Source organism: Protopterus annectens, chromosome 3.part1 (assembly GCF_019279795.1).
Source record: "Protopterus annectens isolate FY-2018-M chromosome 3.part1, PAN1.0, whole genome shotgun sequence".
NCBI lineage: Eukaryota > Metazoa > Chordata > Ceratodontiformes > Protopteridae > Protopterus > Protopterus annectens.
Window position 1 is genome coordinate 1,003,114,147 of NC_056732.1, and position 27,281 is coordinate 1,003,141,427.

Genomic DNA, 27,281 nt, shown 5'->3' on the forward strand with positions numbered 1-27,281 from the left:
TCTATACTTCTCCATCCTATACAACCTATGTGGTGTATTTGCTTGTAGATGAAGGTATTGTTTTTATTTTACTGTATGTTTTTTATAAGCAATATGTATTGCCTACCTTCTTGGGGGCACCTGACATCTGGGGCAAGAAAAACTGAAGAAAATGGCATCGGCTGCATCTTATATGCCCCTGGCGCACTGACGTCAGGGAAGAGGCGACAGCAACTGACGCCGGACCAGGACTTTGGAATTCAGGCCAACTGAGGGTAGCCTGCCAGCAGGATAACCCAAGTGTAATGACTGCAACAGTGAATACACTCAAACATCTACATTTATGGTAAGTACACAACTGTACTTTACTAGGCATGCAGTTTAGGAGACCACTGAGGAGCCTATCCTAGATTTCCAGTTCCCCAAAGCATTGTCTGTTTAAGATACATGCTATAAGGTAGGGCATACATATGAGGCAAAACCAGAGATGTTTGCAAAAAAGCAGGCTACTATAATCCACTTAAAAAGTTATTAGTACAGGGTTTTTCATCAACATGTATTTTGTGAAATATACACAAAAATGTGATATTGACTGTAATCCTCAGTGATTTATCAAAAGAAAAATGTTAATGGAGGTTGGCAGTGGGTGTAGAGGATTAAGATTGCTGTTCCTGTAGCTAAAGTACAAGGTTTGAACCATCACAAATCACTAAACTAAACTGCCTTCTCTGACTAGTGCATTTCGCCCATGCACTCACACACACACACACACACACACACACACACACACACACACACACACACACACACACACACACACACACACACACACACACACACACACTTCTGTAGATCCTGCCATTTATAAAAAAAAGAAATTGTAGTCCATAGCTGTAAAGTAAATCAACGAGTGCACATACCTGACCCAGAAAATCCCCATACTCTGGAATAGACTGCCCATACATGTCAAGCTGAGCACCTCTTTGGCTCTCTTCAAAAGGAACCTTGACTATTGGATGGGAGATAGGAAATTCACCCTGGGGATCACATCAATCACCCTGCTAGACAGGGGACCAGGGAAGTAAATATTCTAGGAAGAAATAGCCAGGGAATTGTTATGGCTAGGCTTGTATAGGCCCTAGGGCCGATAGCCTAGTACCAACCTATGAACCTATGAACCTATGAGCTTCTGTAGCTCCCATTCTTAAGAAATTCTGTGTCATAATACTTCTGTCCTGTAACCTACACTTGCAAAAGTATATCCATTAGTGCTGCACTCTAGTGTTAATGCCTTCCTGTTTTTCTGTGAAATTAAATCTCATGCCAATTGCATGTGTGCTTGCTCCTGCCTAATTGGCTGAAAGCATGAAGCAGGATGTGGGTAATTAGTAAAGCAGGAAACATTTTTTTTATTTCTTAAAGAAACAGTATACTGAGCAAAGCAAGAAACATTTACATTTTTTTCTCAATTAATCTGTTGTGGCTGGGCTCCCCTGAGAAGTACCAGGCCCTAGGCAGCTGCCTAGGTCACCTAGTGCCAAATCTGGCCCTGCTGCTGAGTGTAGCTGCCAATGACTTGTAGTTTTAAGCATATTTTTCCAGTCTATGGCTTTGTACAACCTTCTGGTTGCAGGGCAATGCAGTGCAGTTCAGACAAAGGGGGAGCCATCATTCTTTCCCCTGCAATGGTTGGGGTGATCCCACTGCTCATTCCTATTCCCCAGTATAGTTCTTATAGAATCCAAATTGCTTCTCAACCTCATGTTATTTGAGTCATACTCAAGGCTTCATCATCAAAGATCTGGGTAAACAGAAACATTTGTATATGTTATAATGCCCCAAGACAGTTTGTGCTGTTCTATCCTCTCTGTCTTCTCCAATCCCCTTAGAACACGCCTTCCTTCGACACTCTTCTTTCCTAGTATTTTATCTTATAGTCCGCAAGCAGTACAAAACAGAAGGGAGCCAGCAGACTGTAGCATTCACTGTTTATTCAAACTAGCTCAAAAGCATAGTATATAAATAAAATAAAAAAGTTATCAAACAGACCAGTTTCGGCTGTAACATTTACATAGCCTTCATCAGTGCAGTGCACTGTCTTTTTGGAACCATTCAGTTGCCGTACTTACTGGGGCTGCTCAACTTATAGCCCTCAAATCACAAAGCTGGGCTTCATTTCCCAGCTATAGTTCACTCAGTGTTACATCCACACCCTATAGAAGTTATTATACATATTTTCAATAGTCAACCAGTTTAATTTAATTTACAATTTGAAGTCCATCTACTCGTTCATCTTCCATCCATCTTTATGAGTATCACTCCCCTTATTTTATTTACTACATATTCCAACCATTTATGTGCCTCAGCTGAACTGCATTCCTCCCTTTCAACTCCCACCAGTATCCCAGAAGTGTGGAAGGCGATATTAACACAGGTTTACCTTCATGTGTGCGTATTGCACACAGACGAACAGCAGTAGTCTGAAAGGCCGTTTGCAAAGTTTTCAAATGTCGAATAGAAAAGGGTTTAAATGTGCAATGAGTGAATGCACAGTGACATTCGCTCATTGCACATTCGACATTGTGGGGCAGATTGCACTAGAGTGGGGATCGGAAAATGGTCCCTTTCCCCACTGTAGTGCGATCTTGGAGTTGGAATATTAAAGTAGGAGAGTGTGGGGAGCACAGCCCCCACATGGGGGGTGCAGGGGGTCTTGCCTCCCTGCTTTACACTTCATTTGTTTTTTCTTTCGATATTTATATTTGAAAATTAGCGAATCTGCTTATGGATTTGCTGATTTTCGAACATATGGAATCGTCGCTGTTTGACTTTCGTGGTTACGATTCACTCATATGAGCAATCGCACCACTGTAGTTCAGTTTTATAAAGGTAAACCATTAATACATAATATTTATACTTTCCATAAACACCATTTCCCAGTCTGTGCACCTTATCTTTATACTTTCCATCAACACATTTATTAAATTTATTTATTTATTTATTTATTTAGTATTTGTTGACCAAGTAACTGGGCCGATCTCTTGACCCTTTTAAGCCATGTCCAAAACTGAGAGAGCAACTTAAATAGAATAGAATATAAGTTCAATAATATATGCACAATAAACAATAATACATACAGGACCAATACAACAAGTAGAATAGGTAACACAATGTACATACAGGGTCCCTATTAATTACTTAAACTTAAGTTCGAATATCATATGGTTGACTCCATATGATCAAACTTTAAAAAGTTCGAAGGTGAAAAGCAATGGCTCCGTACGGCGCAGAATGGGAAAATTTCTCTTTTCTGCACTGAAGTGCGATCTCGCAGTTGGTATATGTAAGTAGTTGGGGTGCAGGAGGGTTTGCCCCCCTGCTCAGAGCGTTGAGGTAATTTTTTTTTTTTTAATTTTTTATTATATTTTCTATGTTTCAGACTTCACTCATATGTTGTTGAACATATGAGGTTCGAAGTTTTGAAACTTTGAATATATAATATAGACCCTACGTACAGTAACAGTAGGATTGAAAAAGGGTAAGGAGGACATTTTTAAAATAGTTTTCTGTTTACACTATATACAAAATGGTTGTGTTTTGGTTGTTGATTGGAACATTTTACAATGGTCTATTGTATTCTCACAGGAAAATGAAAACTCAGTTATTAGTCATTATCTGTAAAGTAATTGCACATGGCTTCTTTGTGAAGATATTTTCATAGTGTTTTTAAAGACTTTCATCACTGACACAGCTATGGTTTCTGAAAGGGGGGATGGTTCCAGTTAGCAGGTCCTAGATGTGAGAATGCTTTGCTCCTATTGTAGCCATGAAGCAAGGGTGAGATAGGGGACATTGTCTTCCAAGCTACCCTTCATGGACTAAGCTTGATATGTGGATGTACTAGCCACTGAAGTCCCTTTATCAGGTTGCAGTGATGAGCATGAGAATCTGGTAGTAGCATGGCACTTACGCTCTGTGTTGTAATAGTTCAAAACAACTCAGCGTATATTTTTACCATCACTTTAAGGCAATGGCAAGCACTTCACTAGTGCAACCCCAAGGAATTTTTAACAAACATAGTCCAGTCTGTAATTCTGATTCTCACACAATACAGCAACTCACTTTTTGCCTCATCATCCAAAATATCATATAATGTCAAATTCCAACTTTGTTCCTTATCTTACTGTCCAGTAAGCTGTAACTTAATTTGGTAAAGTCTGTAACAATCCATGTTATCACCTCCTGAATTTCCACTATTTTCTGATTAACTGGTCCTATCGCTAGCTATTTATTCTTCAACCAGTCAGCATCTTCTTTAATGGCTAGTTTTATTCTTTTCTGAGAGATATCAAACATTCCATCTAAATTCCATAGTTCAGTTTAAATTACCACCAAGCTGTTAGTTAGTCATATTTAATTTTAGTACCTTTTTGGTTTCCCTGGTTATGTTTATCATCCTGATGACTTCATTCTAACTCCTAAGTTAATTTCCCCTTGAAATAATCACATTCCATATCTGCCTTCATTAGTCATTCATTGAAACCTTTAACATTCTTTGCACTCAGAACTGCATTGAATTAAGTATTTAATGGAGCATTCCAGAAATAACATCCAGTTTCAATCAGCATTGTGTATGCAGCCAACTTCTTTACCAAATGAAGCATTCCAAGAAAGTGACCAGTTTTAAGCAACACTGTACAAACATCATTTCTGAACACAAATATGCTTATAATTGCATTTAATACCAGAGCAATTAGGGCCAAAGGTTAATGACAGGCTTTGTAGTTATGTTATCAATCCTGAGGCTATATTCGCTGCACAGTTAGGACAAGAGAGGTGTGGAACTGTCAGATGATCACAATTTGGAGGTGAGTTGTATCAGATGGCAGGGGCAGTAGGTGGATGGACCATGGAAACCCAAATATGTAGTAAGGGTCTCTAGGAATTCCTATTGATTACTTCTGAATGGGATTTTTTTCAGCTTCCTTCTCTAGAACAGCTTCTCTAATACACCAAGGGAGGTCAAGTACATGGAGTGTGTTTGGACCTTATGCAGGACCACAGTAGTTAAGGCATCAGTAAGGAGCTCCAGCCAAAGGTCGGTTAACTCATGTCATAGAAGAATCCTAAGACATGTTGTTGGTTAAAGAAAAAGGCCTTCTCTGCAATGGTAAGAAGGAGTCTGTAGACTGTACTGACAGCTACTGGTAAGCCAGTCTGGAATGAGTAGATCAAGACCATTGAGAATGACTTCTGTACAGCCTCAAAGAGGTTCTGGCAAACTAACCAGCACATCAATAAAGGTCGGCAGAGACTTGCCATGGCTATTCTCAGCAAGCTTATTTCTCAGGATAGCTGAGCTCATATTCTGTAACACAGTGAAAAGCCTAGCAATCTGGGAGTATCTTGGTGAAAAGCCAATGCTCCTCCATGTTTAGAAGAGTCACTTGAGAAAGTTTTGCAACCTTGGGACAATGCCTCCAGAGAGCATCCCTCAGAGGTATTGCAAAGACGGTCCACTGGAAGCAGGCCCTCAAGACAGGCACAGGATATACTGGAGGGATTGTATTATTCAGCTTGCCTAGGAAAACCTAGGGATCTGACATAATGAACTGGAGACTGATGCTGGGGATAAGGAATTTTGTTCTATACTCCTAAGCTTGCTACCAATAATATTAGTACTAATGAAAAGGTGGGCTAAAGCTCTCCTTAAAAGTGGTTTGGCATTGAACAGAATCTGTGTGCTCCCCCATGCCTTTTTAGGCAGCATCAAATTAATGGTCAGTCCAATCTACACTCTGAACATAATAATAATGTGAAAATGGGGCTAATCAATGCCTGGAGCACAAATTAAAAAAAAAAAAGTTTCTTGGAGGTTTAGCTTGCCTTCACAGGAAAAAGGGCATGTGACATCACAGAGAAAGTGGTTCAAAGACCCTTCCTGCATTTAACAAATAAGTGGTTACATTTTCCATTCAGTTAGGCCCACTGAACAAGGAGGCGGTTAATCCTTTTTCACAAATCTTTGAAAAGTAGGGTATAGAAGGACATGAAGTACTCTTCATCTATGTTGCAGTAAACAATGCAAACTACAATTCTATAGGTGTTATCACACTCCCCTCCATGTTACCCTAAGAAGATAACAGCTTCTTTGCTGAAGCTATAACCCTCTCTATGAAGGAAACTACTTAAAATGCCTAAAATATTCCTCCATTGACTGGGAAAGCTATTTTCTCTCACTCAATAATAAGGTGCAAAAAGTTCTAGACTTTCTTAACATTAACATTCTCAAAAAGATGTTAAAAACTCAAACAATTGGGAGAAACATACTGTATATCATTCTGACAAGCATCCCTGTCAGCATTGCTAATCTAAATATTTCCCCACCGCCCTTTACTCTCTGCCCATAATGCCATGACATTCCCCTTATGCATCAAACCAAGCTTAATAAAATTATACCATCTTTAAGAATTTTTCACATGCTGGCTATGGGTACCTGAGCAAACACCTTATCTCGGTCACCTCTAACTATATATTAGGATGTCCTCACAACTTATTGATGAATTTTTCAAGGCTCTCCACAACACGTGAAACAACTACTTTGATAAATTCACTCCTGTGAAGCATAACTACACTGGAAATTCTGGAATAATTCTAAATAGTGAAGTTATAAAAATCAGAACATTTTTAAATCAAGAGTGTGCAAAGTATTCAAACTATGTAGAGTGCAAGAAAAAATTGTATTATCATAATAGAGCCAAGAGACATAGCTAACACATGAGTATGCATCCTCTTTGCTCCTACCTAAAATTACATCCAAAATGGATACCTCTGCCTTCAATTAGGTCAGAAACATCAGCTGCATAGGTCAAGATAAGATACCAGGAAGTTTAACTTGTGCAATCAGAAATACTCTAATATTTCCCCTTATGCTCATTATTAACTGAATATTAAAGCTAACTAGATCCCTGATATCTGGGAGCAGGCGGCTGTAGTCTCAGTCCACAAATGTGACCTTTTCCATAGACCCCAGTAATTACAGATTCACAAGTATATTGTGGAAGGTGATGGACAATATCATCATGGAACTTATTCAGGGAGACAGGGGGAAACTTCATTTCCTAACTAGTATAGTTTTGCCAAAGGTAGATTCCATATGCTTAGCCTTCTAAAGTTTTTTAAGTGTGACCATTACCTTGGACAAAGGTTAACCTATCTATGTAGCTTACCTTGAGCAGGTCAAATTATTTGTATACATCATTATGTAATTATACATAAACTCAAGGATTTTAAGATAAATGAAGCCATAATAACTTGGGTACACACCTATTATAAGATCTATATTACTTTATTAAAAAAGCTAAATACAGAATATTTTTTTGTTGAACCCTATCTGTTGAACTCTTAATCCTCTGAACAATCGTTTAAGTGAAAATTTTCCCAGGGGAAAAAAAGCAGTGGGCCATCATCGGGAATTTGCCCTTTTCCCCAGTGTAGTATGATCTTGGAGTTGGTATTTTTAGTTAGGGGGTGTGGGGGGCACAGCCCCCCACCTGGGTGGGTTTTAAAATTTGTGATTTTTGTGACACTCATTTGGTTGTCCAACCATTTTTTTACCCTGGGAAACATTTTGATGCATTAAGAGTTTGATGGATAGGGTTTGACAAAAAGGTATTTGATGTTTAGGTTTTTCAATAAAGTGATACAGAACCCTTGGTTATATGGTCATACGCAAAAGATAAAAAATAGCTTCTAACTTCACCATCTCTTTTCAGACATCAGAAGTGACTCCAGTCTCTGGCTCAGTAAATATGCAGATGACTGCAAACCTCTGAGAGTTATCCTTATCCCTGCTAATACGATTGCCATTCAAATGATCCTTAACATTATGCACAAACGATACAGTAGAAATTGTCTTGATTTCAGTGTCAAAAAATGTGGTATTTTGGCATTTGGCAAAAAAAAAATGTCAGCTTTATATACTATTCTTGAGCAGCACCTAAAAGTTGATAAAACAGTAAAGGATTTAAAATTCCTGCAGATGCTGACCTTTCATATATTATCTGTAATTCCCATATAGCAGTAGCTATCTGTAAAACATATGGAGATGCAACCCCTGATCCTTCAGGGGGTCAAGATTCATGTCAGGGAGGTGATTATCTTCCAGTATGTAACTCTACCCAGGCAATTAAAAATACCTCACCATGTTCTGTAACTTACTCACACATGATCTGATGCAGCCAGAGAAGGTACAGACTTTCCTTACAGATAGAATCAAAATGCTTTAAAGCTTGTCATGTAGGCAAAAACTACAGTGACTCTTCCTTTTATCTGTATGCTATCTCCTTCTTGGAAATGAGCTATGCCTGATATACACAACATTAAAATACCTCTTAATATTTGAAACAGTTTGCTTAAAATTCCCTGCCCATAACCTGAATGCAAGAGGACACTCTGTCTCAATAAAATGTAAAATCATCCATACAGTGAAACTAACAACTTCTTAACTCAAACACTCCCATACTTCTGGAATAACCCCCCCCCCTTTCAATTAAACTCTGCCCATCAACCTATAACTCAATAAGAAATTGGATGATTATGGCCACCCGTAATTTCCAACATGGTATCTAGGGCATTAAACTCCTCAATGGTCAATAGCCCTTGACCTTGTTCATGAAACCTATAAACTTTGAACCTGTGACTGTCACCCAGGCAAGCAAATTAGAAATAAATAAATGAAGGAATTAACACCATTTTCAAGAAAATGTGACTGCTATAGTCTTTGATAGAATGCAACAGCAAAGCAGCTACTATGTGCACAAATTAGTGTAAAAATGCAAATAAACCAGTGAGTACCTTAAGTAATTCAAAAGTAACAGATTTAAGCAAAGACTAGTACACTATGATTCCACTAGGTGTAAAGTATATACCCTTTAGGCTGTTTACTAGTGCAGAGAAACCAACGTTTCCATCTGTTATCATTGAAACAGTTGCATTTGCAATGGTAGGTATTAACAAGTTTTCGTAGATATTCTGAGTGAAAACAGGGGCAGAGTATTTATTCATAGTGTCCTGAAATAGTGGCTTCCAGGAAGCAGGTGCTAATTTTAAAAGGCCTTTTCAGTAAATTGAAAGGCTGAAAAATGGCCTAATGAGTGGGTAGGATAAATGACCATTAGTTCTTAGTGGATAGTGGTAGGTCTTAACTTCTATCACTGGGGAGAAGTGAAAGCCTATACCAGTTGTTGATGTTGCAAAGTAATGCCATGCTACACAAGGCAGATTTTAAGTGCAGGAGTAATTCCCTATGCCTGAGTCTTCAATAACAGAGGTTGCCTATGAGATGCTTTGTAGTTTCATAGGTTCATGAATAAGTACTAAGTTCAATACCTTTGAGGGTCATTTTAAGCCTAACCAGTTTCTCTTTTTGTGCTCCTAATGAAAATAACTAGGATTGTACCATAGATATTTTGAGGGGACAGAGATGTCTCTGTCCATTAGTAGTACAGGGGGCAGTACTGGGGTAAATTTTCTGTTTTTTGTCCCTAGATCTAAGTTGCATTTGAATATGAATAGGGAGGAACTTTGTTCTATGTTGATGGGGAGTCTGTTCTGGAACAGTGGCATCCTCTGCTAGATATACCTATCCCTCTAAACTGTGCTGTTGATGTTGCAGAAGAGTTTTAGATCCCTAGACTATTAATGAAGTTGTTTGACTTTCTGATATGCAGTAAATCCATCATTAGTGGGTTGGAGGATGTTTTGTTTGTCAGACACAGGCCTACTACCTTTTCAGTAAAGTATATATGTAGGCATTCCAGTTGTTGCATGTGTCTGGATAGATACATGCCAAAGGGGGCATTATATTAAATGACTGTCCTAATGAGGGCTGAGTAAAGGGAGACAATGACTTCCTTAGATCTAGACACATTCCCTTCATTTATAAACTATGCAATATAGAAGGACATTTTCTTACAGCGATAGACACAGGTTGGTCCAAAGTTAGATCAATTTCCACATAAATTCCCAAATCCCAAACAACTGAGTCAGCTCTTAGGGGCAGATTGTCAATGTGGTAGTTCTCTAAGGCAGATAGATGGCTTCCCAAAGTATACAATAATGCATTTTGGGGCATTTAGTTTCAGTCCATGATTTCAGCAATGGTTATTTGTTTGAGACAAACCTTCCTGCATGATGGTTAAGTCATTTGAGGATGCATTGACTGCTCCTAGCTTGCAGTCATCTGCAAACTTAGTCAACCAGAGCCCTTTGGTATTGGCTTCTACTTCAGAAAAGTAGATGCCAAACAGGAGAGGTCCCAGCACAGAACCTGGGGGACTCTACTGGTGACTTTTGTCTTTGTGGAGGTAACTTCTCCTATTTTGATTATCTGCATCCTATCTGTGAGACACTTGACAAACCACTGGGGTTTATTCCCAGTTTATTTGGATTTTCTACTATGCCTGAGTGGAGAATTGTGTCAAAACCTTTGTTCACGTTGAGGTATGTGGTGTATACCATTTTGCCTCATCCATTGCTTTGGCGACCTTTTCAAAAAATCCACCAGGTTGAGCAAGCATGACCTGCCCTTGATGAATCCAAACTGAGCCAGGTCCAGTGTTTGGTGTGCCTGGCTTTGTTCTAGTAAGTGACTATTTGCTGATATTCCAAATGGTCAACTTATGCCATCTGTAGCTGTGCTATATGAATATATCTAAAATGATGAAGTCAACTCTAATTCATGACATGATGATCTGTGCTATGACAGTAGTAGATTTCAACACAAAATATACTTGGATACAAGAGAAATATGCGGCAGACTTTGGCTGAAATCAAGTGTCTTTTGTAAGAGGCAAAGTCCCATCCAATGAAAACATTCACCCCATGCACAAGGCTTAGGCCCATAATCCTCCATAAATATAATTAACTATTCCGACATTACTGGTTTAGGCAAAATGGATATTTTGCCATGCAGTGACACAGGTTTTTTATCAGAAATCTTAGTGAATTATACCATTTGACAGATTTCTGTCTGATTATGTGCCAGAATAGTTGTAACCTTTAACTTAGCAGTGGTGCAGTGCTCTAATACCAAAATCACTGTCTAAAACTCCATCTTGCATTATAATAAACATGGTGTCCAGCTGTGACACAATGGCTCCAGGATGGTAAAAGACAGTAATAGGCCCAAGATCATGCTCATGGATATTTATTTGGTGACCATCCCATGGATTCTGTTTGCTTCAGTCTGGAGGATGCACTAGAAAAAACTACTTATTTATGTCATGGGTATTCCTATAAAGTAATTTGCCCACACATGTTTATTATATCACTGTTTTGCTGTCTATCTGCTTTTATTCACATACCTCCACTGAAAATGGGCCACACCTCAACTGAATAATCAAGTTATCAACACGTTATATAAGTAAGTAATGGTGACCAATGCCTGCATTGGCACAATAGTATATCTAAGCATTAGCTATATTTTAGACAAAGACTTGCTGACCCAGCAGAGAACATCTTTATGAGCCTTTAGATAAGTCTCATAAAACTGCTTGGAAATGCATTTTAGAGTAAACGTAATGATTTAATATATAGGCAGATGCAGTGAACACAAGTACTTGTGTGGGGTTGGTCAGGGCAGCATCCATATGAATGTGCATCATGTCATGCACATCTCTATCTCCTTTATAATTGCTGAAAGCAGTTAAGGTTAATATGGCATAGCAGTGTAAGGTTATGCCTCACTATATGCTGTAGAACTAAACTGAGACATTTTAGCATATGGGTAACATTCTCCTGTTGCATTTAAGCATAGTTTTACTCCAGAAAGGCAAGCACTGTTAACTTTCAGTGCAATGTATTTGGCCAAATGCACAATATAAATCTGTGGGTAAAAGGATGGAATTGTGTAATAGATGAAAAAGAGTAGCAAAAATGCAGCTTTCAGCTCAGTGTATTTTGTTACAGATGAAACTAGACACATTTATGTATTAATGCTTGGAATTTGTTTAGAAGTCTCTGCAGTAAAATAAATTACAACAAACTATTGTGTGGCTTTTTCGTGCTTTATGTATTCAGTTGATTAGTATTTCATATGTTTAAATAGACTAAACCTACTCATAACATCATTCTGAATATGATCTACTTAGAGATGAGAATACTTATCTTAAACCAACATTTTATGCTTGCAGTGGATAATAACAAAAATAAATATCAAGTTATTACGCTTGTTAAAAATATAGGCATTGCAGAATCTGGACAGACGTATATATTTTTACTTATGTGGGAAGTTTGAGCAACATGTGTTTTTGATATAAAATTAATATTTTTGGCTATATTTCCACCTGTATATGACCACAGTATATAATCTTGACATAATACAAGCAGGGTATAGGGCACGTCTGCCTTTGAATCTGCATAAAACTGCTGTGTGTGATACAAGAAGGCTACAGTGGGAGTTGGCAATAATTACAAACCCTACATTCCGGAAAAGGTCATACCAGAAACTGTACAGTACTTTGTGTGATTACACTAGCTGTGCTATATTCATGAACTACTTAATAGTGATAAATTGCCACTGCTTATATGTTCCATTATGGGATATGATTTGCTTTAAATAGCCAAGATCTGTATATGAATGTATAGAGATTTTGTTTCTAGATGCCAAAGTAATTAAATTATGAAATGAGTCTAGAGCCAGGACTACTTCTTGGCACAATACAGGAAGAGGTCTGCTATTTTATGAACTGTATATGAGACACGTGAATTTTTTTTTCATGTACAATATGAATTCCTTACTGAACGGCACACAAGAACACAAGCAAACACACCATCGCACGTACACACACACACACACACACACACACACACACACACACACACACACACACACACACTCTCACACACACACACACACACACACACACACACACACACACACACACACACACACACACACACACACACACACACACACACACTATATTTTACTACAAGGCAGAAAGGCAGCCTTTCAAATAATTTATGTGAATATATAAAATGTGTGTTTCCTGCAAACCTATACTTAGAAGTGGACGACATCTTTTTTAAAGATTGGCCAGGATTAAAGAATCTCTGATCATGTCATTCAAGTATAAAACTACATCATACCTCTCAGGTTTCCAGATTTTCACAGAATGTCCAGATGTTTGATAGATACTTTTTGTCAGTTTCTAATAGAACTTGTGATTTTTGGCAAATCATTCATAGTCCTACACCCACAGCATCTAGACAGATATTCTACATGATGTAGAATTTGTAGGTGAGGGCAGGTGTAGGTTATTTGTAGCTGTGGGCCGGACCTTTATGTAAAAGTCATGGTCTTACACCTACTGTATCTACACAGGCATGATGTATGACAGGAATGCCAATTGTAGGTGGAAGCAAGACCTTTTCATAAAACTTTCAGTCCTACACCTACAGCACCTGCACAGACATACGGCATGGTATGACTGCCATATTGGGAAAATGTCGCAGCATATCCAAAACCCTTCAGCATCACCACTTGTACAGGTCTACTGTATGGCATGTCTGCTATGTTGCAAAAAAACTTTGCCTTTTAGCTGCACATTTATGCCTGGAGTGCTTATACAGACCAGCTGCATGGTACCTTTGCCATGTTAAGTCCCCCTCTCTAAAATGGTAATGCACAAAGTACATTTACTAAACTGCATGTGACCCAGATATGCTTTTATCTGTAGATTTCTATTGTATCACATGCCCATACAAACTTGCATGTTATAAGGTGTAGGTTAATACATATTGTACTGTTACAGCTGTGTATCATTAATGTGATGCATATGCATTACATTTTGTAGATGAGGCTGAACATATTGAACATTTTGAGACAGAGACCTGATGTCAGGAAAGGTTAAAGCACTATTGTAATAAATGAAAAATAACTGACGGTCATAGATACATGTCTGATAAAAGGCTGTATAAAATGTGTGTATAAAATCTTTGATGGCTGCATTCTATTGCCATTATGTTTGGTAGTTGAGTTTTGCACCAATTTTCTCTGTATCATTTGAGTTTCTATAGAATACAGGAAGATATATGACTGGCTACATATGTCTCTGTGCTATTTGTTTCCTGTGCTGCGTTGCTATGTCTGTCTATGCACTACTATTTCTAACATACCTTTGGCTTATCTTTGCTCACCTTTAAAAGTACAGCAATTTTCAAATAGAGATGTGTGTATGTATCTGCTTACAGATAAACAAGGAATGGCCCTCTGATTTAGCCATTGTAGTTGCTTGCCACACTATTGGTGATGGACTTGCCAGACACAATTATGGATCTATTCAGTTTTACAAAGTTTATTTGCAGGAATGGCAGTTGTTGAATTCAGCAGAATACATATATGGTTTGCTGTGTTTTGACAATGTTTAACATAGGGGTATAGTAAGAAGGTCTGTGTATAGTAGCGTTCTATCTTAAAGTTACTTAACCTGCTTCAAGATGCTACCTGCTGATCAATGGTATATAAAATTAACAAGAGGATCAGGAGGGGTTACCTCCCAATCACATGATTTGCTTGTGCATTTATTTGTCTGTTTCAGAGTATGTGTGCATATGTGTTTATGTATCTGTATTTGGTAACTACGTTTGGTGATTTTGATTCAGTGTGATAAGGTTCAAGATAATGACCTCTGACTGTGGTACTAACTCCCCTATTTCATTAATTGGCTCATGGGTACCCAGTGCATTTGTTCTGGAATTGTGGGTAAGTGTGGTATGCAACATGTCAGGTATATATGTGTGTGTGTATATATATATATATATATATATATATATATATATATATATATATATATATATTGCATCCCTGTTTTTATGAATCCAACCATCAGGACTGTGAAACAGAAGTGCAACCATTTGATAGTACATGCATATGTTCACATATTCCTTTGGCTGAGTCTTTTGTCATATTCTGCCTATTATCGATGGACGTGTGTTTTGTTTACATACATTTGAACATCTGACTGTTGCAATTTATTTAGTCCTAGATACATTTTTGTCTGACAACATATGCACAACCCAAATATGCAACAAAGGCTAGAAGATTTAGGATCTTTGTGTGGAAGTTTTTGCATAGGTATTTTTATATCTCAAGCAGATTCCAAAGAGTTCTTCCTCAGGTAAACTGCAAATGTTGGAGGTGTGATTGGGAAGAAAGAGATAATTGGGAACATACTTTTTTGGAGTTTAATAAGTTGGCAAACTTTAAAAATTCCCTGCAGACTACTCTGTCAGAAATACTGGGTGAGCAAATTAGTGTAACTATGGAAATTATTTTTTGAGCTGTGATACAGGATCAGGCCTTGCTGAGTTTAATTCTGTTGCTGCCAAAAAAGCAATTACTAGAAAATGGAAGTTAAAGTCTAAACCAACCATACTGCGCGTAGAGAATATAGTAACAGAGATAAAATAAATGGAAGCAGGATCTTTAGAAAAGAGTAGAAACAAATTACATCAAAAAGTAGGAATTGTGGGAACAATACATGCAGAATAATGTTTTGGAAGAGGAATGAGGTTAAGGGAAGTCAGGAATTGAATGACCTTTGTAATGCTCTGTATAGAAAATTATATGTGATGTATAATATTTGCAACTGAAAATATGTCAATATGGTTTGTTTTCATTTATATAAATGTGTTATTGCCTGTGTCATAAGTGATAATTCAATAAAGAGTTTTTTTTGTTCAAAAAAATTTTTTGCACATGCAGGTGTTTCTCATTATAGCTAAGTGCGCCTCCAGGCATTTCTGCAGTTAATTCCAGCTAACGCCTCTAGGTGTCAAATATTGTTTGCTCATATTTGCATTACTAATTCCAAAGCCATGCAACATAGAAGGTATCAGAATATTTTATCTTGAAACATAAGTGATGGTAAACACAATTGTATTGATTTTCTACCTGTGTTAATGAGTATTTGTTAGAACTGTACGGTTTTAATTTCATTTTTCTAAAGGCTCAAGCCACACCCACTGGAGTTAAAGGTGCACACTCAAAAGAGCTGTACTGAAGGGAATGAGTTAATAAGACTGTAGACCTTGGAGATAGTTATGCTGTAGCAAGCAAGTTTTATTTTACTGAACACGATAGTAGGAAAAATACATCTAAACATGGCAGACTTCTTTTGGGATATTCTCCAATCGCATTTTAAACTTCTTAGCTGAGTGTCACATCATGCAATAAACTTTTCTTTCATCATCTGAATGACAAGTACTATTCTGGGAGGTTTCTCATCTCATGACAATTACGTCTTCCATTCCCAGGGCCATTAAATTCCCTCATGCTTGAAAATGATCTATTCATACAGAACATGTCATAACTCAAGGCCATGGTGTAATACATGTTATTAATTTATTTCTGCAATGTTTCTGTCTAAGTTTATAGTCATGCAATATCTGACAATATCTTTTGTTCACACTGTACCCCAACAGACAAAGCACAGCTATGCTTCCTTATCTCAGTACTGTAGCATATTTGAAATAATTATCAGGAACACACTTACGTTTTGCATCCTAGCTGCATAGAAGTAATGTCTGAAATAATTCTACTTGAAGAAATCCATCCTGATATTTCTGGTTTAGCACTCCACTTAACACAGTGCACTACACTAAAAATGTACTTCTATGTCATGTACAGTACTGTATCCACAGCAAATACCCCTTGTATCTTACTATTATTTTATAGTGTCCCACAGAAAAGTATCTATACACCAGTGTGGTGTGTTCCCAACTTGGTGATACTGCTATCCACTATGCAGGTTTGCGTTGACGACACAGGTGTTTCTAGTATATGGCGGATTTGTAATGCTGTCAGTGACCCTTAGTGGTATCCAGTTACGAGTAGTTTCTTGATCATAGCTACCCAGTCTATGCACAAGTGCACACAACCCACCCAGAAGAGGTGATCAGGCTACACCCCTTTACTCCTCCATCCTCCATTCCTGGCTTCATTAGTGTCAAGGCCATCAGACAAACCATGAGGTCATGTGAATTATAGTCAAGCTCCTTCTATTTGATCCATACAGCCAGACTTGCTCCCCCGATTATATTGAATATTATTTCTAATACCTCTTTTTCTGACTCTACTAGAAACACATATGCACTTCCATGTACATCAGTTTATCTAATTATCAATCATATATACTCTTTTTTTATCCAAAACACCACAGCAACAAGACAGAAATAATAAAATACCACAGTATAAAAGTCACGGACTACAGGACCATTACCACCAAGATTTTATTCAAACTTATCGCTTCTGCACTAAGCCTTCAATGAGTACAAAATTCATTCCATACTTCATTATCTACTTTTATACTGTGGTATTTTGTTATACTCTTTTTTTATGTCTTTTGGAATTACATCACCTACATAGCACATTTTCTGTTTATTGTAACCCTCCCACACACACACACACACACACACACACACACACACACATGCTCTGCTAAATATTCATATCTTTTTACCATACTTTATCCCTAATCACCTTGTTTCAGTCATACTGAAAACATGCATCACCTATTTAATCACATTCCCAAAACCTTCGTTATTTTCTTTATTCAATTTCTAACTCACTTTCTGTAACTGAATCTTTATCTGCACTATAATTTCTCATCTAGCCCTCAGTTTTTAACTATTATAACTAAACCATCTACATATGACAGTAAACAAATTCATTGCTTACTCTTACTTTTCAGGTTTTCTCACTTATCACTTTCAAATACTTTCCCATCATTGCTTTCAATAAACAGAAATTGTCCACCTCACAGGATATTTTTGTCAGACACCCTTTCCCACTTTGACCCCCCCTATTCTTTCACTGTAGCTTGTACCCCTGTATTGTCAGTTGCTAATTGTAGTACTTCCATCAATTTACCTTCTATAACACATTACTTAATCATTTCTGAAAACCTGAGAATGATTAATATTATCAGGAACCCAGGAGCTTTTAGCTACATCACATAATAATTTCCCTCATCCTATCATTTTTATGAGGTTGCCCACTGTCCTTTTTATCATTATCAATAACTTCTCTTTCACTTGGTTCCCCTGCAGCCCAATCATTTCCTGCTGCACAAGTTCTGTCATTACCTCCTGAAATCACTTTTGTAAAATTGCCATGAAAATTTTATAATTATTATTTCACATATATTTAGGCCACTATTCTTTATGTTCTTCCTGACCCTTTTTTCCATATGAATTTTATCACACCAACAAACATGTCCTCATCTTTTGTTCCTATCCTTAATTGTTCATTCATTGCTTTATGAAGTAAAGTTTCCCTAGCCATCATTTCTTCATGAAAAGTATAAGTTGTCCTATCTAAGTCTAATGCACTATTTTCATTTACAAACTTTAAAATGCATTCCAGTTCTGTCCTTGTTATTTAGTTGGACAAAGTTTCTAACTCTACATTTTGTAACTGTTTTGCACTCAGTCTTCTTTCATTGCAGTAAACTATCAGTTAACCGGCACCCATGCGGATTGGTAGATGTCAGATAACAGTAGTTTCTGGTTGCTTGAGAGTTACTATTAAAAACAGGCCTGACTGATACTGTACCCTATGCTATTTGTTTGGTTTGACTTGTTCTCAGGGTGGGTATTAATTCCTTTCTTTCTTTTTAAAATGCCCAACCTCTAAAAAGGTGAGGTATGTTTATGTGGGGGGAAACAGAAAGTGCAACGCATGAAAATTGCACTGTATTTCTTTGATTTTTTTTTTATACTGGTTGCTTGAGAGTGTTGGTTGCTTGAGTTCTGGTTAACTGAGAGTTTACTGTATTCCTTTTATCTTCTTGGTACATATTTTCAGAATATTTTGTCACAGTTTGTATTATTTCATCTTGTTTATGTGAAACAATTTCATTCTCATCTTCTAAAAAACATAACCTACCCTCATCATATTTTTCCAAAAAAAGGTGTTACATCTTTCTTTCTTTCTACCATCAAGAAAATGTTTTGCTTATATATCATATGTTCCACTTTAACTCTGTTTTTGCATTCCTTTTTCTCTCTACTTTTATGCATTCTTTACAGTTTTCACCTAACGGCTCCTAATAATCTTAGATTAAGCCATTACATACATTCCTTCTTGGTTTTTTTTTAATTTCTAACTACACTTACACATATAAGTTCATATACCTGTTTTTAAACTTTACCCAACAATATTCCTCATGAACCATAAAAATGTCTCATTGACTCATGCTCTTCTTATAAAACCTGTCTTTCCTATCTTAATAACTTTCTTCTATATACTTCTCCTATCAATTGCTTAATACTTTTCCCTTCCTGAATAACATCATCATTTTCACTCATGGCCTGCACTGTCACACGATCTGCAAAATACATACATTTTTCTTTCAACCTTGTGTAACTCTCACAAGTCTGAATATAGCATTCGGGCCCAGAAGCCATCTAGGAACACTGCCCTTTAATATGCATGGTGGTAAAAGTTATTGTTTACCCAGTTATCTAAATTGTTCTTGAGAGAATGTAATGCTATAGATCCACATATCAGTAAAGGTAATTTATTTTAAATTACTGGAATAAGCTGTGTGGTAAGGTTCTTCTTCACATTATACCTACAACTTGGGATATTATGCATCATATTATTATGTATATATGCTTTGTTACATTTGAATATTTTGAGATTTAGCAATATCTTCAGAGATTCATTATGCCATGCTTTATAAGTCAGGATTAGAATACCACAGATGTGTCTATAATGTAAAGTAAAGTGATCTAACTTTCCACATCTTTCCGTATAAGGCAAGTTATTATTGAGATAATTTGCTTAGTGAATCCTCTCTGGACTGACTCCAGGTGGGTAAGTTGTCCATAGGTATAAATACAGAAAGAGTTATTAAATTCCAGACATGTATGTATGTATGTCTATATATATATATATATATATATATATATATATATATATATATATATATATATATATATGTGTGTGTGTGTGTGTGTGTGTGTGTGTGTGTGTGTGTGTGTGTGTGTGTGTGTATATATATATATATATATATATATATATATATATATATGTGTGTGTGTGTGTGTGTGTGTGTGTGTGTGTGTGTGTGTGTGTGTGTGTGTGTGTGTGTGTATGTGTATATATATATATATATGTGTGTGTGTGTGTGTGTGTGTGTGTGTGTGTGTGTGTGTGTGTGTGTGTGTGTGTGTGTGTGTGTGTGTGTGTGTGTGTGTGTGTATATATATATATATATGTGTGTGTGTGTGTGTGTGTGTGTGTGTGTGTGTATATATATATATATATATATATGTGTGTGTGTGTGTGTGTGTGTGTGTGTGTGTGTGTGCCTTAAAAGCTGATCAGATAGAGTCTCTGCTGGAAACGTTTTTTCAACAGCCAACTCACTGGTCTCATTGGCTTATTAATTACAGTGTGCTAGTTGCTAGGTAATGAAAACGTATAAGGTATAATACCTGAATCGTTATATCAGGACACAACCTCCAACATTGTCTTGTTATGCATTAACAGATTCAGTGTAGAGAATTTGCTGAAAAACATACCATTGTATTTATCTATACTCAAACTGATATGCTTAGATGCTCACTTCCAGATATCAGAAAGATAACTTCTAAGGCCTATTCACTGGAGATAACAAAACCTACCATGTAATCATCAGAATATTTCCTTAATCAGCATAACCTTTTGGTTGGTATGGTGGCAAAGACAGAATTAAACAGCATGCAACCAAGTACAGAAACGTGGTACACCATAAGTAACAGGTAGTGGTTCAGATATGTTGTCCTGGATCAGGACTGGCTGACTTTGACCCGTTGGCCATCTCATGATCCATTGAATCAAGGAATTGATATAGCAAAACTTTATCAAAGATATATAAATTGAAACATGGGACAAATTGACTGAAAATATTGATATATATATTTTAAACCTGAATCTATTGCTGTTTAAAATGTATTGTTTGAAGAATTTGTTTCTCCTTCAGATACTCTGATAATATCAACAATAATCAGTTTCTATTTTCAGGTTTTCCCTTTCATATCTATTAATTCTTTCCTTACCTATAGTTGATCTCCTATATTGCATCCCTTCTCTAAAAACTGTTATACCTTGTGTTATTTTTCCTTTATTCTTTAAATTACATTTACAACCTCACTTACTATATTTATATTTACCAAGGTAAATTTTTGTCATCTCTTCAAATAACATTATTCTTTGATGTAATCTTTATATCACAAATTAACACTGTCTCTGAAACTTCCACTGTTATATCCATTACTTTTACAGCTTCAGCTTTTCTAATATAGTCATTTCTGAACAGCTGCCTTGCCCAAAATTCTACCCAACTTTTATCTCATGAGTTATAAACAAGTTTTCTATTTTCTTTATCTAAGAATACAATATTTAAAAGGCACACTATATCGGCATTTATATTTTACAGCACTTATACACTGTTGTTCTCTATACATCATTTTTATATTGCTCAAATTTACTGCCATGATATTAACAAGTTTTTCTTTTAGCATACTTATTTCCAGTATTTTTAATTTCTCTTTCCATGTGATACTTTGTCACATGGATTTTTTCGTCTGCTTGTGATGCTATTTCCAGTTCCCAGTATTTTAAATGTTTTCAGTTCTCATAGAACATCATTTTCCATATTAAACTCTGCATAACACCCATCCTTAGTTTCACATCATTTACTATTTAACCCAACAATGTTTTTTCCATACCCAGCACTCTGTCTCTATACAACACTTCATTTCTTACTATACCTCTACTATCAAAATCCTTTTACTCGGACGTCTTAATTTTTACCCTCTTTGCTAGCACCTTCATTTTCATTTTCAGGTTGATTGACAGCATTCTGCAGTAATGGACAGTCAGATCATAAATGTGCATATTCTGTAAATTGTCTGCAGTTCACTTTATAGTTTTTCACTGAATGCTCATATTCTCTACCTCATCTTGTTTTACCGCAGTTTTTAATCTAATATACAGTATTCTCAATGAAAACATGCTTTGGATTTTCCTCCGTACATTTTTTTTTATTCATAACAATGCTATTTGACAATGTTTGATCCTCATTTCAAACATTCAGTCAAACACACAACTGCTATCCCAGTCCATACATTATGTTCATCCAAAATTTGCTTGATATAATGTACACCTTAACACTGTTCTGAGAAAAAAAGTCTCGTTCATTCTCAGTTGCTTCACTATTTCTGATATGAGCTAACAATTTCCTTTTTTGTCTTATCATTCAGGCTCCATAAAGCATTTATTCCAAGAACGACAAAAACTTTTTTAATCATATTTATTAACAAATGTTTCTGCCGAAGTAAAAGTCTCAGAAAATTATCTCACAAAAGTACCTGTACAGAAACTAATCAGAGTTCTTACATCGTTGACAGAAAAATTCAACAGCAAACGATTTTGTCCCAGATGTCATATCTGTTTGTTGTAGAACCAGCTTTTCTCTTAATTCTTACCACCAACAGCTTTCTACATACTTCTTCTCTTAAAGATACTTCAGTGTCTACCACTCTCAGATATCCTCTTACTGCATAAGACCCCATATAGTCCTGTCCTCGTCTTCACTTTTTTGTGGGGCCATAAATCATGTAGTACAGCATTCAATGCAGTCTGAGAATCATCAAAAGCTCTTTCCTCTATTTTTCTTCCCAAGAACATGCCCTAAGAATAACCTCTGCTGTTTCTTTGTAAAGTAAACAGCTGCAGAGCAGCTTAGGACCAAATTCAGAAATCACCACAGCATTTCCACAGAAGCCAGCTGCTTGTTGTGTACATATCTGTTCATGTGCCCACATCTCTTCTCTGAGTCTCCCCATTATAACACCTCATTATCTAACGGCAAATGTTATTCCAAAATATAACCAAGTGTGAACATATAAAACACTGCCTTGAATCTTTGCAATCTAGATGCCCTGATGTTTTTCCATAGCACAATTGCAAGAATTGACAGTACTGATATGCTGCTCTCTGACAGAACTGGTCACCTCTCCATGCTCTGGCATGTTCTAGTTTCCAAAAAGAGTACAGATTCTTTATTTAAAAAAATAAAATCACATATAAACAGAATAACAGAATATTACATACAGAAAGAAAAATACATAGAAATCAATGTATTTCAATCACAGTACATTAAGACAGCAGCATTCCAGCTCAGTAATAAAATGTAATACAGTGAAATAATAACAACAACTTCTAGTAAATGCAATGAAAATGACATGTTAGAAAATAACCCTATGGAACAGACCAACAGAAAAAATGGGTCAAAAGTGACAAGAAAAAAAAATAGTCAAAATCCCTACCCTTTTTGCCATAACCAAGAATTTGATTGTTGGCCAGCAGTGCCCAACACCCACTTCTTATTATACAGAATATCAAATTCATGCTCAACCATATATACCATAACCTTGTAACTATAACCCTGTCAACTGTCTCAACTTCTAGAGGCTATCTATTTCAATAACTCCCATAAAAAAGCATCTGCATATTGAGTTTACCCACATATCCCACCTTATATAAAGCAAAAAGTGCTTCCTAAATCCCCTAATCCTACAACATCTAAAAATGTTCAGTATCCTCCTCATCCCCACAACCCTACAGCTGACACTTCCTTTCTTTATAAGCCTTATACTTCATAGTAGCCTTAACAGATGTCTTATGTAATATTAAACACCATACGAAGTCACCCCAGTTTGTAATCTACTTATATAGAATATATTACCACCTCATTCCATCCCTTTGCAGCTCAGAAAGCCCCTTATAACCATCTACCAAATAGACGTCTCACAATACTATAGCATATCAAAGATACCTATTATCTTCCAAAACACTCCAAGATAATGTCTGCATAAGCAACCTATAGTGATATTCCTCTAGATCAGCATTGCCAAGAACCCTTTCACATTTGCTATCCTTAAAGCTATGCCAGTAGTTGCTGTGTTTCTCATACAACATAGCTTCAAAATAATCACTATCCCTATTGCATGTTTTAAATAGCACAAACTAGTAGTGCAAAGACACCAGGGGCACACTGGGATGCACTACGCTGAAACATCCCTTGGACATCATATGACACAAGACACCTCACTCAACTGGTTTAAGATGGGATTTCCAAAACAGGAAAACTATCTAAAACAGTTTTCTCCCAATCCACAAAAAGCATGTATACCCCAAAAAATGACTACAGATAGCTAATAAAGTTCCATTAATCAAATAAACATTCTTTAGAAATCACATCTTATAGGATTTCCATATCTGAAGAGCAGATTTAATTTAATTCACTCATGATGGCTATGAACACCCCACCACACACACACATTTGAACAAAGAATAAACAAAATACCAAAAACCTTAATATGCATGTCAAAAAATCTGCACACTGATTCCATAAAAAAATCCAGACTTTTCTCCTTATTCAAATGCAAAATAACTACACTCAGTACTGACACCATCCTTTTGCCCCAAATGTATTTTTAGTTATTATCACAAAATCATAAAAGTAAGACAACATGTTTGGAACTGAAATATCATTAAATGTCCAATTAGAATCTGAAGACAATTTCCCAGCTGTGAACAGAACAACATTTACACTACACTAAATAGTACACCATGTTACAGACAGCCCTGGCACACAACCCTCTCCATCATCTTCACCATACCAATCAACCAGTCATCCTTGTGTTACTGGAGGGACAGATTTATCTCAGCCTCTTTGGAATAGGCTGCCTATTCATGTCAAACAAAGCACCTTTATGACGCTGTTCAAAAGGAACCTGAACGAGTGGATGAGGCACCATAAATTCTTACCAGGAATAGTGCCCACAACCCTTCTGGACATGGGCAGTCATTACTAAGTGCAATCTTGGGTATTAACTATATTAGGATGAAATGGCTAGGCTTGAAATTACCTCTGGGTCGATAGCCCAGTAATCTCCTATGATCATATGATCTTATAAATAGATCTAAGACAATGGCAAAAGTTTCCTTAACCCCATGGCACAGTAATATTCACCACATCTGAGGATGATCCAGACTATCAAAGGCTTTCCATCTATCACATGACAATGCCCCCTTCTTCAGTAAAATAATGTAACTACTTTCTGTATCAAAAGCAACATATTTTGTGAGCAGGTCCCAGGCACACTAATAATGCATCATTCAATCCAAGACTAAGCTGTAGTTGTGGAATCTTTTCTGTGATCTTATAATAAGCATTATTACATAATGCTATCAGATGTCCAGTTATTAAATTCCACTCTATGAGCTTTTTTCCATATAATTTAGTCAATATAGCAACTGTATCAGGATAACACCTAGTTCATATTCAATGAAGAAAAAACTAAAATACTACCTATATATACACAAAAAAATATTCTCATTAGTGATTTTACTAAATATGTACCCAATTCAGGTCAGATAACTTATTTAGGTATAATACTATCTAAAGATATTAAATCTATTATATATAATAATTATAATACCTGTTTTCTTAATATACAAAATCTTTTTAATACCTGGAATAATATGTTTTTTACTATGGAGGAGAGACTTACAATTATTAAAATGATAATATTCCCCAAGATTTTATACTTAATACAATCAATAATACTTCCACCTACAAAAATAATTATCAAGAAACTGAATACACTAATGTTAAATTTCCTATGGGCACCTAATAGACCTAGGATTGCATTAAAGAAACATACTAATAGCTGGTCTCAAGGGGTATTTCTTTTCCAGACTTTAATTTATATACTATCTCTTCTATTGTAAAAGTTATTACTTTATTAATAGATCAGTCATATGTCACAAAATGGAAAGATTATTGGGAGCTAATTAGTATGCACTTCATGAAAATCTCCTTACATAAAAATATGATTGTAAATAACTCCATGTTATGGTTACTAAAGGAATTTTGTACTTCACCTATTACACCTAAACATATGGTTTGTTACCCATTAAATATTATTATTAGCTATCGTAACTTTATATTCATGCACCCTAAGTATAGGGAATGGAATTTTATTATATTCCTATAATGTATACTCAGGGTATGCTTTTGTCATCTACTTCTGAAGGAACTCATTTAGCTATAGATAATGATCTAAAGTACTGGTATCAGTTGATATCTGATAATAAAGTTAAAAATCTAGATTTCTTAAAACAAGAATTTGATCTAAGAGAAACTTGCTGGTTAGAGGTTCAGACCTTTAGACAACATCTCATTAATAAAATAGATCTAATGTCTATAACAGTTAAATAATCTATTCCAACACTGATTGATTACTTGATATTAAATTTACAACATAAAGTTTCTGATAAAGGTAAACTTTCATACATACATAAAATTATCAGACAAGAAACTTTTTACAGTGTAGATTCATACTGGAATTATTTCACTTCTATTAATGGGGACCCACCAAATCAACTAGATAAACAATATATATTGAATCTGCCTATAGAACTACGTCTTCCATTGTCTGGAGACTTTATACATGGAAATTTTTACATAGATCTTTTATACACCTTTGATGATGAATAAAATAAATAATAAAGATAATCTATGTAAGAGATGTAATGTAGAAATTAATGCTGACTGGGCTCATATGTTTTATGACTGTATAAAATTGAAAGAATACTGGAAGTCAATTAATGAATTTTGCAGGCTCTTTTACAGATAATTTCATTATTTCTAAATCTCTTATATTATTCAACACACCTGTACCTCAAAGTGTTAAAAGGTTAAGCTTCCCTTGTTATGGTCTATTCTAGCAGTGGCTAGGAAAATAATAACCAGAAATTGGATTTCAGATACACCTCCTTCGTTCAATGAATTTAAAAATGTTATGAATATAGTGTGCCATATGGAAATAAACACAATTAGGTCAAGAACAACTAGAAAAACATCTTATTATATTGTATGGGATAATTTACAAAATTTGTTAAAAAAATCCTAATTTCAATAGCATGGTATTTTAGTTTAATTAATTGATCTGATTGTAGTGGATGTCTTTGTAAATACTTTAGTTGTTTTGTTGAATGTTATAATCATATCTATTTTTAATTACTTGTATAAAATTGTTATGATATTTCTCTTGTATGTTAAAACAATAAACCTGTTTTGAAAAAAAAGGATAACACCTAATTCCAGTTATTCATTTAATACAAAAATATATCCTTGCAGTTGTGCACAAATTCCTGTAAAATACGTAATCAAAAC